This window comes from Dipodomys merriami, unplaced genomic scaffold, assembly GCF_024711535.1.
Source record: "Dipodomys merriami isolate MVZ:Mamm:240054 unplaced genomic scaffold, mDipMer1.0.p SCAF_8, whole genome shotgun sequence".
Classification (NCBI taxonomy): domain Eukaryota; kingdom Metazoa; phylum Chordata; class Mammalia; order Rodentia; family Heteromyidae; genus Dipodomys; species Dipodomys merriami.
This window is the reverse complement of record NW_027206401.1, coordinates 33,845,517-33,858,205: the sequence shown is the minus strand read 5'-3', so window position 1 is coordinate 33,858,205 and position 12,689 is coordinate 33,845,517.

The following is a 12,689-nucleotide window of genomic DNA, read 5'->3' as shown; positions in this document are numbered from 1 at the left end:
CCCAGAATTCAAGCTTCATGACCAACCAAAAAGAAAAGAAAAGAAAAAGAAGCAAAGTGGTAGTGTGGTAGTACACATCATTCATTCCAGCTACACAAGAAATGTCAATAGGAGGATTGATTTCCAGGTTCCCACAGACAAAAAAGCAAGACCCTATCTTAAAAAAAATTTTTTTTGAGGAGCAAATAAGGCTGAGGGTATGGCTCAAATGATAGAGCATCTGTCCAGCAAAAACAAAGCCCAATTGAGCCATTCTTTTTCTTTGGAATCATTGTTTATTAAGTAGAAAGACTCAGGGAGGGACTTAAAAGCATCTCAGAGGATCTTTATACAAAGTCCTTCAAAAGTAATTACAGGAAATCAGTAATGACATCATATTTTAAATTATAAGTCACCGCTTGGTGGTGTAATTTTCCATATTGAAATTTTGCTCCACATTTTCTCAGCAGCCCCATTTCACTCCCAGAAGCTGCTCATAAAGAATCTAGTGGCCCAGTCATGCGTGCCAGGGACCTAAAAAATCTGAGAGGATTCACTTGGCTAGCCAAGAACTCTTAACTAGAGGAGATTTAGTTTCTTTCTCAGGGCTGGAATGAAAGAGTGAAAATATTTCCACTCAAAATAGGAAATAAAATGTAAACGAAATCCTACACCTTTCCTTTTAAAATTAGAGGGGATGAAGGTATAGCACAGTGATAGAGCACTTATCTAGGATTTGTTAGGTCCAAGGTTCTACCCACAACAACACAGAAGAAATCAGAGCCTGGTAGGGAGTCAAGAGGAGGAAGAGCAGGTGAATGAAGAGAGGAAAACTATTCAATGTACATATGTGTAAATGGCAGCAGCTCTTGAGGGGTGGGTGGGGTTGGGAGAGATGAGAGAGGAGGATAGAAGGAGGGACATTGATTGAGATGAATCGTACTCATAAACTGGCTTGTTGAATCAAAACCCCTTTGTGCAAGTCCTTAAAGATAATTTTAAATGATATAACAATATTTTTAAAAAAGAAATCAGAACATATGCAGAAATTTGGAATGAGACTTCAGCTTACTGCATATTGTGACTGAAGAAGCTGTACCATATATAAAACAAAATTTTAACGAGCATTAGACAATACTACAATTGCTTTGTTTTTGAAACTATATCTAACTGGGCACCAGTGGCTCACACTTTGTAGCTACTCAGGGTGCTGAGATAGGAGGATCACAACCCAAACCCCGCCCACACAGCAAAATCTGTGAAGAGTTTTTAATCTCCAATTAACCACCAAAAAAAATCTTCAAGTTGGAGCTGTGGCTCAAGTGGTAGAATGGTAGCCTTGGGGGGAGGGGGAACTCAAGGACAGAACCCTGAGTTCAAGCCCCAGGCCCAGCACAACAAAAATTTAATAATAATAACTCCTTAGAGCAACTGGTTGTTAGCATAGAACATGACAAAGATCAAATACAAATAATTCTCACTTCTTGTCAGAAACCCCAAATACTGAGCCATCTCAAGAGATGTAGCTGCTTGCTTCCCTTCCTGTCTAATTTAATATGTGCTAAGGATTTATAGACACAAAAGTTCCATTGTGGATTCAGGATAAGAATATATGTAATTTGAGCTGAGAAACTGGCTGATAGAAGTTCTCATTGACAACCAGACTCAGTAAAGTTGTTCAAAAGTGTTACAGCACAGAAAAATTCTTAGTACAGTACTGAAAACAGTTATGAGCATCTGCATTCTGACCCCTGGTGCTTTGTTCCAGGGACACCATATTGTCTGTTTCTGAGGTTTGTTTAGACTAGTTTTGGTAATCTTATGCAAAAAGTATAAAGAAGTTTTGATTCACTCGGACATTTGGCGAGAGGATTCCTGAATAAATTCACATTCACATTTCTGAGGTTTCTAAGTTGCTTTCAAATGCTACTCAGAAGTACTACATCATAAAAATATTATCAATTAAAGGTCTCATCTTCTGGGACACTTGTTTAAATTATTCATCCCAGTCATTGTATGGCACTGGGGCAGGTGTGTGGCATGCCGAGTCCAATAATGCCAGTACTTGCAAAGAAAATTCAGTCAGTAATCCAGCCAGCTGCAACCTGTTAGTGAAAAAAAAAAAAAAAAAGCCAATAAATCAGTTGACTATCTTAATCCCAATCAGATCTTGCCAGCTGGCTTAGCTGAACATGTGGATATTCCCATAACCCAACAACTTCACATCCAAGTACAAACTGAAACAAATGTGCACAATGAGTCTTGAAAGTGTGTTGTAATAGTGTTTATAGAAACATACTTGAGGAGCTGGGTGCTGGTGGCTCACGCCTGTAATCCTAGCTACTCAGGAGGCTGAGATCTGAGGATCGCGGTTCAAAAGCCAGCCCGGGCAGGAGAGACCGTGAGACTCCTATCTCCAATAAACCACCAGAAAACCGGAAGTGGCGCTGTAGCTCAAGTGGTAGAGCACTTGCCTTGAGCTGAAGAGCTGAAGGACAGCGCCCAGACCCAGAGTTCAAGCCCCACGACCGACCAAAAAAAAAGAAAGAAACATACTTGAGTGTTGGGAAGGTGGCTCAGTGGTAGAGTGCTTGCCTTGCATGAATGAGGCCCTGGGTTCGATTCCTCAGCACCACATTAGCAGAAAAAGCCAGAAGTGGTGCTGTGGCTCAAGTGGTAGAGCGCTAGTCTTTAGCTGAAGAGCTCAGGGACAGTGCCCAGGATCAGAGTTCAAGCCCTATGAAAAAACAAAAACAAAAGCAAGAAACATACTTGAAAAAACTTAAAGTCCATCTGCAAGAATTTAACATGATTGTATAATCAAATGTCAAAGAAGTTAAAATAAATACAGTACTATACATACTCACTTAACACAATTGGATACCTACTAAATTCTTTAAAATAGCTATTTTGGGAAGTATGGAAGGAGAAGACAAAGAATGGTATGTCAATGTTAAGTAGTATTTCTAAAAGCAAAACACTATTATTTATTTATTCTAATTATGAAAGTCCAGGTAATTATATAGCCCAAGTACTTATTTTTTTCTTTTTTCATTTCTTCCTTCCTTCCTTCTTTCTTTCTTTTCCTTTTTTTTTTTTTTTTTTTTTTTTTTTTTTTTTGCCAATCTTGGAGCTTGAACTCTAGGCCTGGGCACTGTCTCTGAGCTCCTTTTGCCCAAGGCTAGCACTCTACCACTTGAGCCACAGCACCACTTCCAGCTTTTTCTGTGATTAATTGGAGATAAGAGTCTCTCAGACTTCCCTGCCTGGGCTAGCTTCGAACAGCAATCCTTAGATATCGTCTCCTGAATAGCTAGGATTACAGGTCTGAGCCACTGGCACCCAGCTTTGTGTACTTTTCTATATTCACTTTCTCCCCCCACCCCCAAAATAAATCCAGTATTTAAAATGTAGGGGTTTTCAAACTAAGCAACTCAAGGGCAGCGATAGAAGGGAGAGAATGAGAGAGAAAGAGAGAACAGCTTACACTAGGCAAAAAGGAAAAAAATGTACATATCCCCTGATGTGGAAGAAATAGTTGTATTGTCAAAGCTCATAGACTTCACAAACATTATAGACCATGATAATGACAATTTGCCTTGTGAAGGTTCAAATGTGTTTGTGACTTTAAGTATCACTATCTCACAATACTGTGAAATTTATGTAATCAATCTCAATTTTTAAAATTATTCAAAATAAAATAACAAAAATGTAGGGGTTTTCAATGGAAGGGATGACACTGATCAAAATGCATTGAACTGATAAGCTGACTTTTAGAATTGAAACCTCTTTGTAAAACTACTTAATAAAAATTTAAAATGTTTAAGGAGAGAGATTGCCTCCACGCCCCCCCCCCCCCCACACACACACACACCCGCCCATTGTCGTTGCTTTCTTCTGGATTGCAAATCCCTCAAAGGTAGCTCAAGCCTATAATCCTAGTTGCTCTGGAGAATGGGAGCTGAGGATCAGTGTTCAAAGCCAGTACCGGCTAGAAAGTCAGTGAAACTCTTATCTCTAATTAACCAGCAAAAGGCCGGAAGTGGAACTGTGGTTCAAGTTGTACAGGGCCAGTTTTGAGCAAAAAAGCTAAGGATTGGCACCTAGTCCCTCAATCAAAGCCCTAGTACCTGCACCAAAAAAAACAATTTTTTTTTCCCTCAATCATGGTAGTACAAGTATGAAATTTAAGCACTCAAGTGGTCAAGGCAGAAGGTCAAGGCAAGAGGCCAGCCCTGGGTCACATAACAAGAGCTTATTTTGAATTATTTATTTATTTATTTATTTATTTGGATGTGGGGCTTGAACTCTGGGCCTGGGCGCTGTCCCTCAGCTCTTCAGCTCAAGGCTATCGTTCTACCACTTGAGCCACAGGGCCACTTCCGGTTTTCTGAGTGGTTTTTTTGGAGATAAGAGTCTCACAGACTTTTCCTGCCCAGGCTGGCTTTGAACCAAGATCCTCAGATCTCAGCCTCCTGAGTAGCTAGGATTACAGGCATAAGCCACCGGCACCCAGCTATTTTGAATTTTTTTAATTAATTTACTTTATCATTATTACAAAGGTGATGTGTGGAGGGATTACAATTACATGAGGTAATGGGTTTCATACCTTTCATATCGTGTCATCTATTCCCTCATTCTCTCCCAGTCCCTCCCTACTGTCTCCACCCATGAGCTCTATAGTTCACTTTCATCAGTGTCCAGTGAGTTCCACTGCTGCCCTTTTTTACCCATTTTCCCTCAAGTTCTGTACCTTCCCCCACACCCTCCCAAAGATATGCCCTTGAGTACACCATACATAAAGAAAAGAAGACAGAATCATCAAAAAATAAAAAGTTTGGAGCTGAAAGGTGGCTCAGAAGTAGAGCGCTTGCCTCACATGCATGAGGTCCTGGGTTCGATTCCTCAGCACCACATAAGCAAAAAGAAAAAAGCCGGAAGTGGCGCTGTGGCTCAAGTGGTAGAGCACTAGCCTTGAGCTGAAGAGCTGAGGGACAGCGCCCAGGCCCAGAGTTCAGGCCCCATGACTGTACGCAAAAAATAAATAAATAAATAAATAAAAAGCTTTTAAAAGAGAGAGAGATCTCTTATTTCCATATCTTAGAGTTCATTTATTTATATATATAATTTTATATAAATATGAAGAGGCACACATAGGCATTGCACCTATGTATTTTTCTCCTAAGAATATCCTCTTTTGGTCTCGCTGTGTGTGTCAATATCTAGAATCCTATGTAGATTATTATACCCCAGTGTGTTTTAGATCTAATTTCTGCAATCAAAGAGAACAGGCATGATTTGTCTCTCTGAGCTTGGCTTACCTCACTTAACAAGATTTGTTCTAGCTTTATCCAGTTTCCTTATATTTTTTCTAATGTCTGTATAAAATTCCAATGTATATAGGGACCACATTTTTTTGGATCCACTCATCTATTGTGGGGCATCTGAGCTGTTTCCCTATGTTGGCTATTGTAAATAGTCCAACAGTGAACAAGGATGTACAGTGTTCTTATGATGTTGAGGGTAGAAGCCCAAGACTGGTATGGCTGGGTTGTTGGGAAATTTTTTTGAGGAGCCTCCAGATTGGTTTCCAGAGTGGCTGTACTAGTTTACATTCCCACCAACAGAGAAATTGAGTTTTTTTCCCTACCTCCCCACCATTTGTTGTTGCTTGAATTCATATTGACCAGTCTAACTGGGGTGAGATGGAATCTCAGAGTTGTTTTTATTTACATTTCCTTTATAGCCAGGGATGATGAGCATTTCCTCTTGTGTTTCTTTGCCATTCTCACCTATTCTTCTTATTTTATTAATTTTATTTTATTGTAAAGATGCTGTACAGAGGGATGACAGTTACAAGAGAAAGACAATGAGCACATTTCTTGTCCAGCATTATTATCCCTCCTTAGTTGTTCTTCTGAGATGTCTCCCCTTAGCTCCTTTGCCCATTTAGTGATAAGTTTATTAGGTTTGGGAGAGTACATTAAAAAAAATGCAAAAAATAAATAAAAAATTAAAAAACTTCAATATGAACTTATCATTTAAAGATCCAACTTAAAATCTTTATCAGTTTCTCTTGATCATTTAAATTTTTTGTTTGATTGTTTTAAGAAGTTATTTTAACTCATCAGCATATGAATTTATGTTATATTATTTATGAAGACTTTTTGGATAATAATTAAATTTACCTAAAAGCTTAGCTGCTTTTAAATTAATTAAGCTAAACTGCATAGTGAATTGAAAGCCTGGGTGTTCAAGACCATATTTTATGGGCTATTATAGAAAGCATGGTTTTATATGCACCATCTTGGAGAGGACTCAACAGAATTACATTTATAACACTCTCAGACTAAATATGGGCAGGATCCAGCTATGGGCCAGCTCAATCATCGTTACTCCAAAAAAGATACTGAGACCCACTAGGAACCTGTCTCTAAAGACAACCTTCATTTGAGACCATTGAAAGCATGCCAGAGTTCAAGAGGGATGAGACAGGATATTGCACAATGGTAAGATAAAGTGTATGTGACAGTTCACCACCTCTTGTGTTTAACCCTCATCTTCAAAAAAAAAAAAAAGCCAAATGTGTGCTCCCTAAAAACAGATAATACACCAAAGGGTTTAACTGAAGACCACTTACTGAAAGAATTACAAAAATGTTAACAAAGGGGGGAGGGGGGAGGCTAGGAAGGGATGTGAAGGGTAAACAAAGGAGGAGGCTGCAATGCTTGGTAAGAAATGTACGCATTATCCTGCCCATGTAACTGTAACTCCTCTGTACAGTATGTTCACAAATAAAATTAAATTAAATTTAAAAAAATGTTAACAAAGTTAGGTGAAGCCTATAGTCTAGCAACAGTGAGAAACTTTCACTTCTCTACTTCCTGGCATTACCTGACTTATGTAACTGCATATCACCTCTGTATATCACCTTTATAATAACAATAAATACTTTAAAACCTTAAAATGTACTTATTACGTGACATAAAACCCTAACCCCTCTCTATATCACCCTTATAATCACAATAAAATTACTTGTTTTTAAAGAAAGCACAAGTGGCAGAGAAAATAACTAAAGATGGATATTCTAAAACCCCAAATCTATGTTTGGTAGATTTGACAACCCACAGAACAATTCCTGCCCAGGAAACATTTAGAGTAATCTTACTGCTGGCATTGGTGGCTACTCAGTAGGCTAACTAAACTAAACTAAACTAAAATAATCTAAGCTTGGAAAGGAGATCACACAGATGAAAGGATTCAAAAACTGTGGTACCTATATACAATAGAATATTATGAAGCCATTACGAAGGACAAAATAATGGCATTCACAGTGAAATGGACGGAACTAGAAAAAATCATTTTGAGAAAGGTAAGCCAAGAGAAAAGAGACAAATAGCACATGGTCTCCCTGATCAGTGGATGTTAAATCCAAAACGTAAGGAGATACGACAAGAAACAAAGGACCTCCACAGATCTTCTTGTATCATTACTAAATGACCCCATGCTGCTGACCACATATAGGGTATATATGCACACATCTGAGGAAGGAGGAGGACACAAAATCAGAGGGAAATGGGAAAACATACAACACAACATCAGCTGCACTGGACATTGATCAGAATGAACTAAGCAACTCAATGGCAGCAATGGGAGGGAGGAATAGAGGGAAAGAGGGAACAGCTGACACTAAGCAAAAGGAAAGAAATGCACATATCACCCAATGTGGAAGAAATAGTAGTATTGTCAAGGCTCACAGAATTCACAAACATTATAGACCATGATAATGACAATTTGCCCCATGAAGGTTAGAATGTGTTTGTGGCTTTAACTATCACTATCTCACAATACTATGAAATTTGTGAAATGTACGTAATCAATTTAATCACAATAAAAAATAAGTTAAAAAAAAAAAAAGAAAGAAAGAAAGGAGATCGCATGTTGGGCTAGTGGCACATGCCTGTAATGAAGGGACTGGAGAAGCTAAAATAGGAGGCCCAGGAGTTCCAGTGTCAGCCTGGGCTACCTGGTAAAACATTATCTCAAACAAAGAAAAAGAAAAACCAAAACAAAATAAACTTTAAAAAAAAGCCAGACACCCATGGCTGACATGTGTAATCCAAGCTGCTCAAGAAGCTGAGCTCTGAGAATCACAATTTGAAGCCATCCTGAGCAAGGAAGTCCACCAGATTCATCTGTGTCATTTGTCTTAATGAAACAAATACAAGAACTTGCTGAAGGACTGTTTGTAGCTGTGACCACCAGCTGGTGGCCTTCAAGAGATGTACAAGGGGTCTTTCCTCAGAGCTTGGTACTTCTGATTTCACTTCGTATCTAATCGTGGCTCCTCCCACTTATTAGTTATTCAGGACCCCGCGCAAGCACCTTTAAAGAACAGCCATGCTTTCAAGGCTTTTTCTACACTCATTTATTTTCTATCACAAATGCCTTCTTTACTTATAACCTGTTCCATTATATAGTATAGTTATCGATAAGTTGATTCAAAACCTTCAAATCATAGGATCAATAAGTAAATAGAGGTGGAAGGCCCTTAATTCAAACACCCCAAATCTGGAATACATAAAGACTCAAGAGTTTGTTGAGTGACAATGTGATGCCACAAATGAAAACTTCCACAGCTTGCGTGTGAGAGATTGCAGTAAGTAGGCGCACTGAAAATACTCTGTAAGATTACCTTCAGGGTCTTTGTCTGGGACATATATAAATTTCATATATGAGACTTAAATCTCATTCCTATGGTAGCTCATTATACATTATACATATATAAGTATTTCAAAATCCAAGACACTCCTGCTCTCAGACATTTCATATTAGGAATGTTGAGATGTTATCGATAACTACAAAACCAAATATAGTGGCAAACAGTGGTAATGATCCGTCTACACAGGGAAACCCTGGTTCTGTTCCTTTGCCTGTCTCAGTAAGCATTGAGACTCTGCTAGTCTTTCAGAAGCCCTGCTAAATTGTTTAAACTTGTTTCCATCTCATTTAAGATGGACACCAACTGTTAGCCTAAGTTACTATAAAAAATTAAAAAAAAAAAAAAAACTTTTCCTTGCCCTCATCAAATAAGCAGGGAACAAAAATGACAAGTACCAAAATGAAAGATTATAATGAGTACTGCTATCTCCTAGGGCAAGAAAAATTGATTTGCTTTTTCTTGTGGGCAAAGCTTGGAGTACTAAGCCTAATTTTTCATGGATGAGAGAGCAAGCTCACGAAAGTTTACAGAAAGAAAATGCCAACATGGATCATGGAATTTTTTAAGTGGGATAGGATCTTAGTCTACTAAAATTAGAAAGAGGGACTGGGAATGTGGCTTAGTGGTAGAGTGCCTGCCTAGCATTCATGAAGCCCTGGGTTTGATTCCTCAGTACCACATAAACAGAAAAGGCTGGGACCATGTAATTGTAACCCCTCTGTATGGTATTTTCACAATTAAAAAAAAAAAATGGCTGGGAGTGGCTCAAGGGGTAGAGTGCTAGCCTTGAGCAAAAGAAGCTCAGGGACAGTGCCCAGGCCCTGAGTTCAAGCCCCAGGACTAGCAAAATGTAATTAATTAACATTTTTAATGCACCTACTTTTTACTACTCTCTCACGAGGCCTGGAAGTTTTCATTTGTGGCACCACGTTGTCATTCAATTGTCATTAATCAACTAATTAATTGATTGAAATTAGAAAGAAGCTTCCAAAAGTGTATTCCCCAGGAAGCCCAGACAGGCTTTCTGAGGCCACACCCAGGACTCTAGCCAGGAAGAGCTGCTGATGGTATCTTAGGCACTAGGCCTGGACATCTCTAGCAAAAACTTATGAATCCATGAGCTTCCACACTTTGCAATCTGTGCTACCGTTTTATCTACCTTTGGTTAAAATTGAATACTTTATCTCACCAACCTAAGAGAACACAGCCTGCCAGAGTGGAGAGAAGGTGGGCTTCCATGGCCTCCATGCCCTCAGGAAGAGCATTCCTGTACACAAAGCAGAGACACTTTGATGGTCTCCTTTTCTTTTTCTTTTTCTTTTCCTTTTCCATTTTGTTATTTTCTTGCTTTTGGGTTTTAGTGGTTTTGTTTGTTTGTTTAATGCCCCTTTGAGGGTTAGGGAAAAATCTAAACCTTGCAAGGAAGCAAAGCAACCTTACTTATCTCTTACTTATGTGAATACCTTGCTAAGCAAAAGGATTCGAAGACAAGAGTCAGGACCATATTGGAATCAGTTAGCCCCTGCCAGCTAGTTAGCTCAAGAGAACAGTATTGCCTTTATGCACTCTCCAAGCTATGCTTTTCAACTTGGCTATAATTTATAAACATCTGAGAATCTTCTAAAAAAAACTACTGGTGACTGAGCTCCACCCAGAACAATTCAATCAGAATCTCCTAGGTAGGGATAAGAAGCAGATACCACTTTTTTTTTTTTTGGTACGTTGTGGGGCTTGAACTCTGGGCTTGGGTGCTGTCCCTGTGCTCTTCAGCTCAAGGCAAGCGCTCTACCGCTTGAGCCACAGTGCCACTTCCAGTTTTCTAGTGGTTTATTGAAGATGAGTCTCATGGACTTTCCTGCCTGGTCTGGCTTTGAACCACGATCCTCAGATCTCAGCCTCCTGAGTAGCTAGGATTACAGGCATGAGCTACTGGCGCCCGGCTGATATCAGTGTTTTTTAAAAGGCTTCCCAAGGGACTCTAATATGCCTTGGAACTGAGCACCACTGCTATAGATAAATAAGAAGGCACCTAATTCAAACAGAGCAGCCCTACCCATCTAGTTTAGAAATAGCTCTAATTTCCCCGGGACCTAATAGCATAGCAAAGATCTAGCCTCCCTTTCCCATTACCCTGGTACTAAAGCATTACTCACCCAAAATGAGGTGAAACCTACTCTCTGTCACATGGCAGAAAACAGGAAATGAATAGTGTTAGGTTTTTAAAAAAGAGGTGGCCGAGTAAGAACAGCACCACACATGTAGCATTCAGATAAGGGGTAGGTTTATTCAGTAGATCTGCTGGGACCAGGCCATGTTGGCCCTCCACGCGGCTGGGAAAGGCCTGGGAAAGAGCTGGGAAAGAGAGAGCTGGGAAAGAGAGAGAGCTGGGAAAGAGAGGGAAAAGAGCAAGAAAAGAGAGCATCTGGGAAAGAGGTGGGAAAGAGCAAGCTAGGAAAGAGAAGAGAGCTGGGACAGAAAAAAGGAAAGAGCTGAGAAAGAGCTCGAAAAGAGCAGAGAGAGCGCATCTGGGAAAGGTGGGAAAGAGAGCTAGTTAAAAGAAGAGAGCTGGGAAAGAGAAGGAAAGAGCTGAGAAAGAGCTAGAAAAGAGCAGAGAGAGAGCATCTCAGCCTGGGCTAGGCCTTATCTAGGGTATGGGCAGGGAAAGGTGTGGCCACATCAAATTCAGATGTGACCTCGGCGGATGCAGACGTGACCTCTTCCAGGTGTCCCAGTTGCCTAGGTAATGCAGGTATTGGGTGGAGACTCTGCTACGAGGAGGGTGGAGTCTGCTAGCCATCCAGGAGCGGACCTTACAAATAGCACCCAGTTCCTGCCTTGAAGGAGCTCACACACAGGTCAAAGAAATGTTTCCTAATAAAATGTAATGTTGGAATCAGGTGCTGGTAGCTCACATCTGTAACCATAACTACTCAGGAGGCTGAGATCTGAAGATCACAGTTTGAAGCCAGCTTTTACAGAAAAGTCCATGACACTCTCATCTCCAAAAAGCAGAAAGTGGATGTATGGCTCAAGTGGTAGAGTTCCTGTCTTGAGTGAAAAAGCCAAGTAACAGCACAAAGTCCTGAGTTCAAGCTTCAGTTCCAGTGCGTGCACACATGCACACACGCGCGCACACACACACACACACACACACAATATTGGAGAAGATGAATGTGGTCAAAATAGATTGCCAGCAGTATGAAAACTGAATGATGAAAAGTATTGCAATTGCATGAAGAAAGGGAGACAGGGAGAGTGAAAAGAGTGGAGGGAAAAGATGAAATACACACACACAAGTATACATACTCATATATATTCATGGAAATAGAACCATGAAATCACTCCTTATGTAGCTAATATATGTTTATGTCTTAACTACTGTAATTTTCAAAACTATCTTATGAATTAGGCCCTATCACTACCAAGCCCACTTCACCTGGAAAAGTCCATAGCCTAAAATCCTTTAGCTGGGAGTAGCTGGGCTACAGTCCAACTGAGGCAGCCTGGCTGTTCCACCCAGACACTTCACAAGTACATGACAAAGATAAGCAGATATGTGTAAACTCAGAGTTAAGAACAGACCTGGGGCCTTAACTCTGGGCCTGGGCGCTGTTCCTCAGCTCTTCAGCTCAAGGCTAGGGCTCTACCACTGAGCCACCTTCCCAGCCCTCATACTTCTATTTTTATTTCTTGTAGATAAAGTGTAGCCACCCAAAGTCATTGGGTTTCATTCATCTATTTGTGCTAGTATTGGGGCTTGAACTCAAATTCTAGGCATCCCTTTTTCACACAAGGTTATCACTCTCAACTGCCACTCTACTCTGCCACAGCTCCACCTCCAGTTTTTGGCTGATTAATTGGAGATAAGAATTTCACATAAATATGACAGGAATGGATAAGGAAAACACTAAAACTCCTTGACACAGGTCAAAACTTCCTAAATAAGTATCCAGAATCATAACAAATGGAAAAAAAAGCTGGATAAATG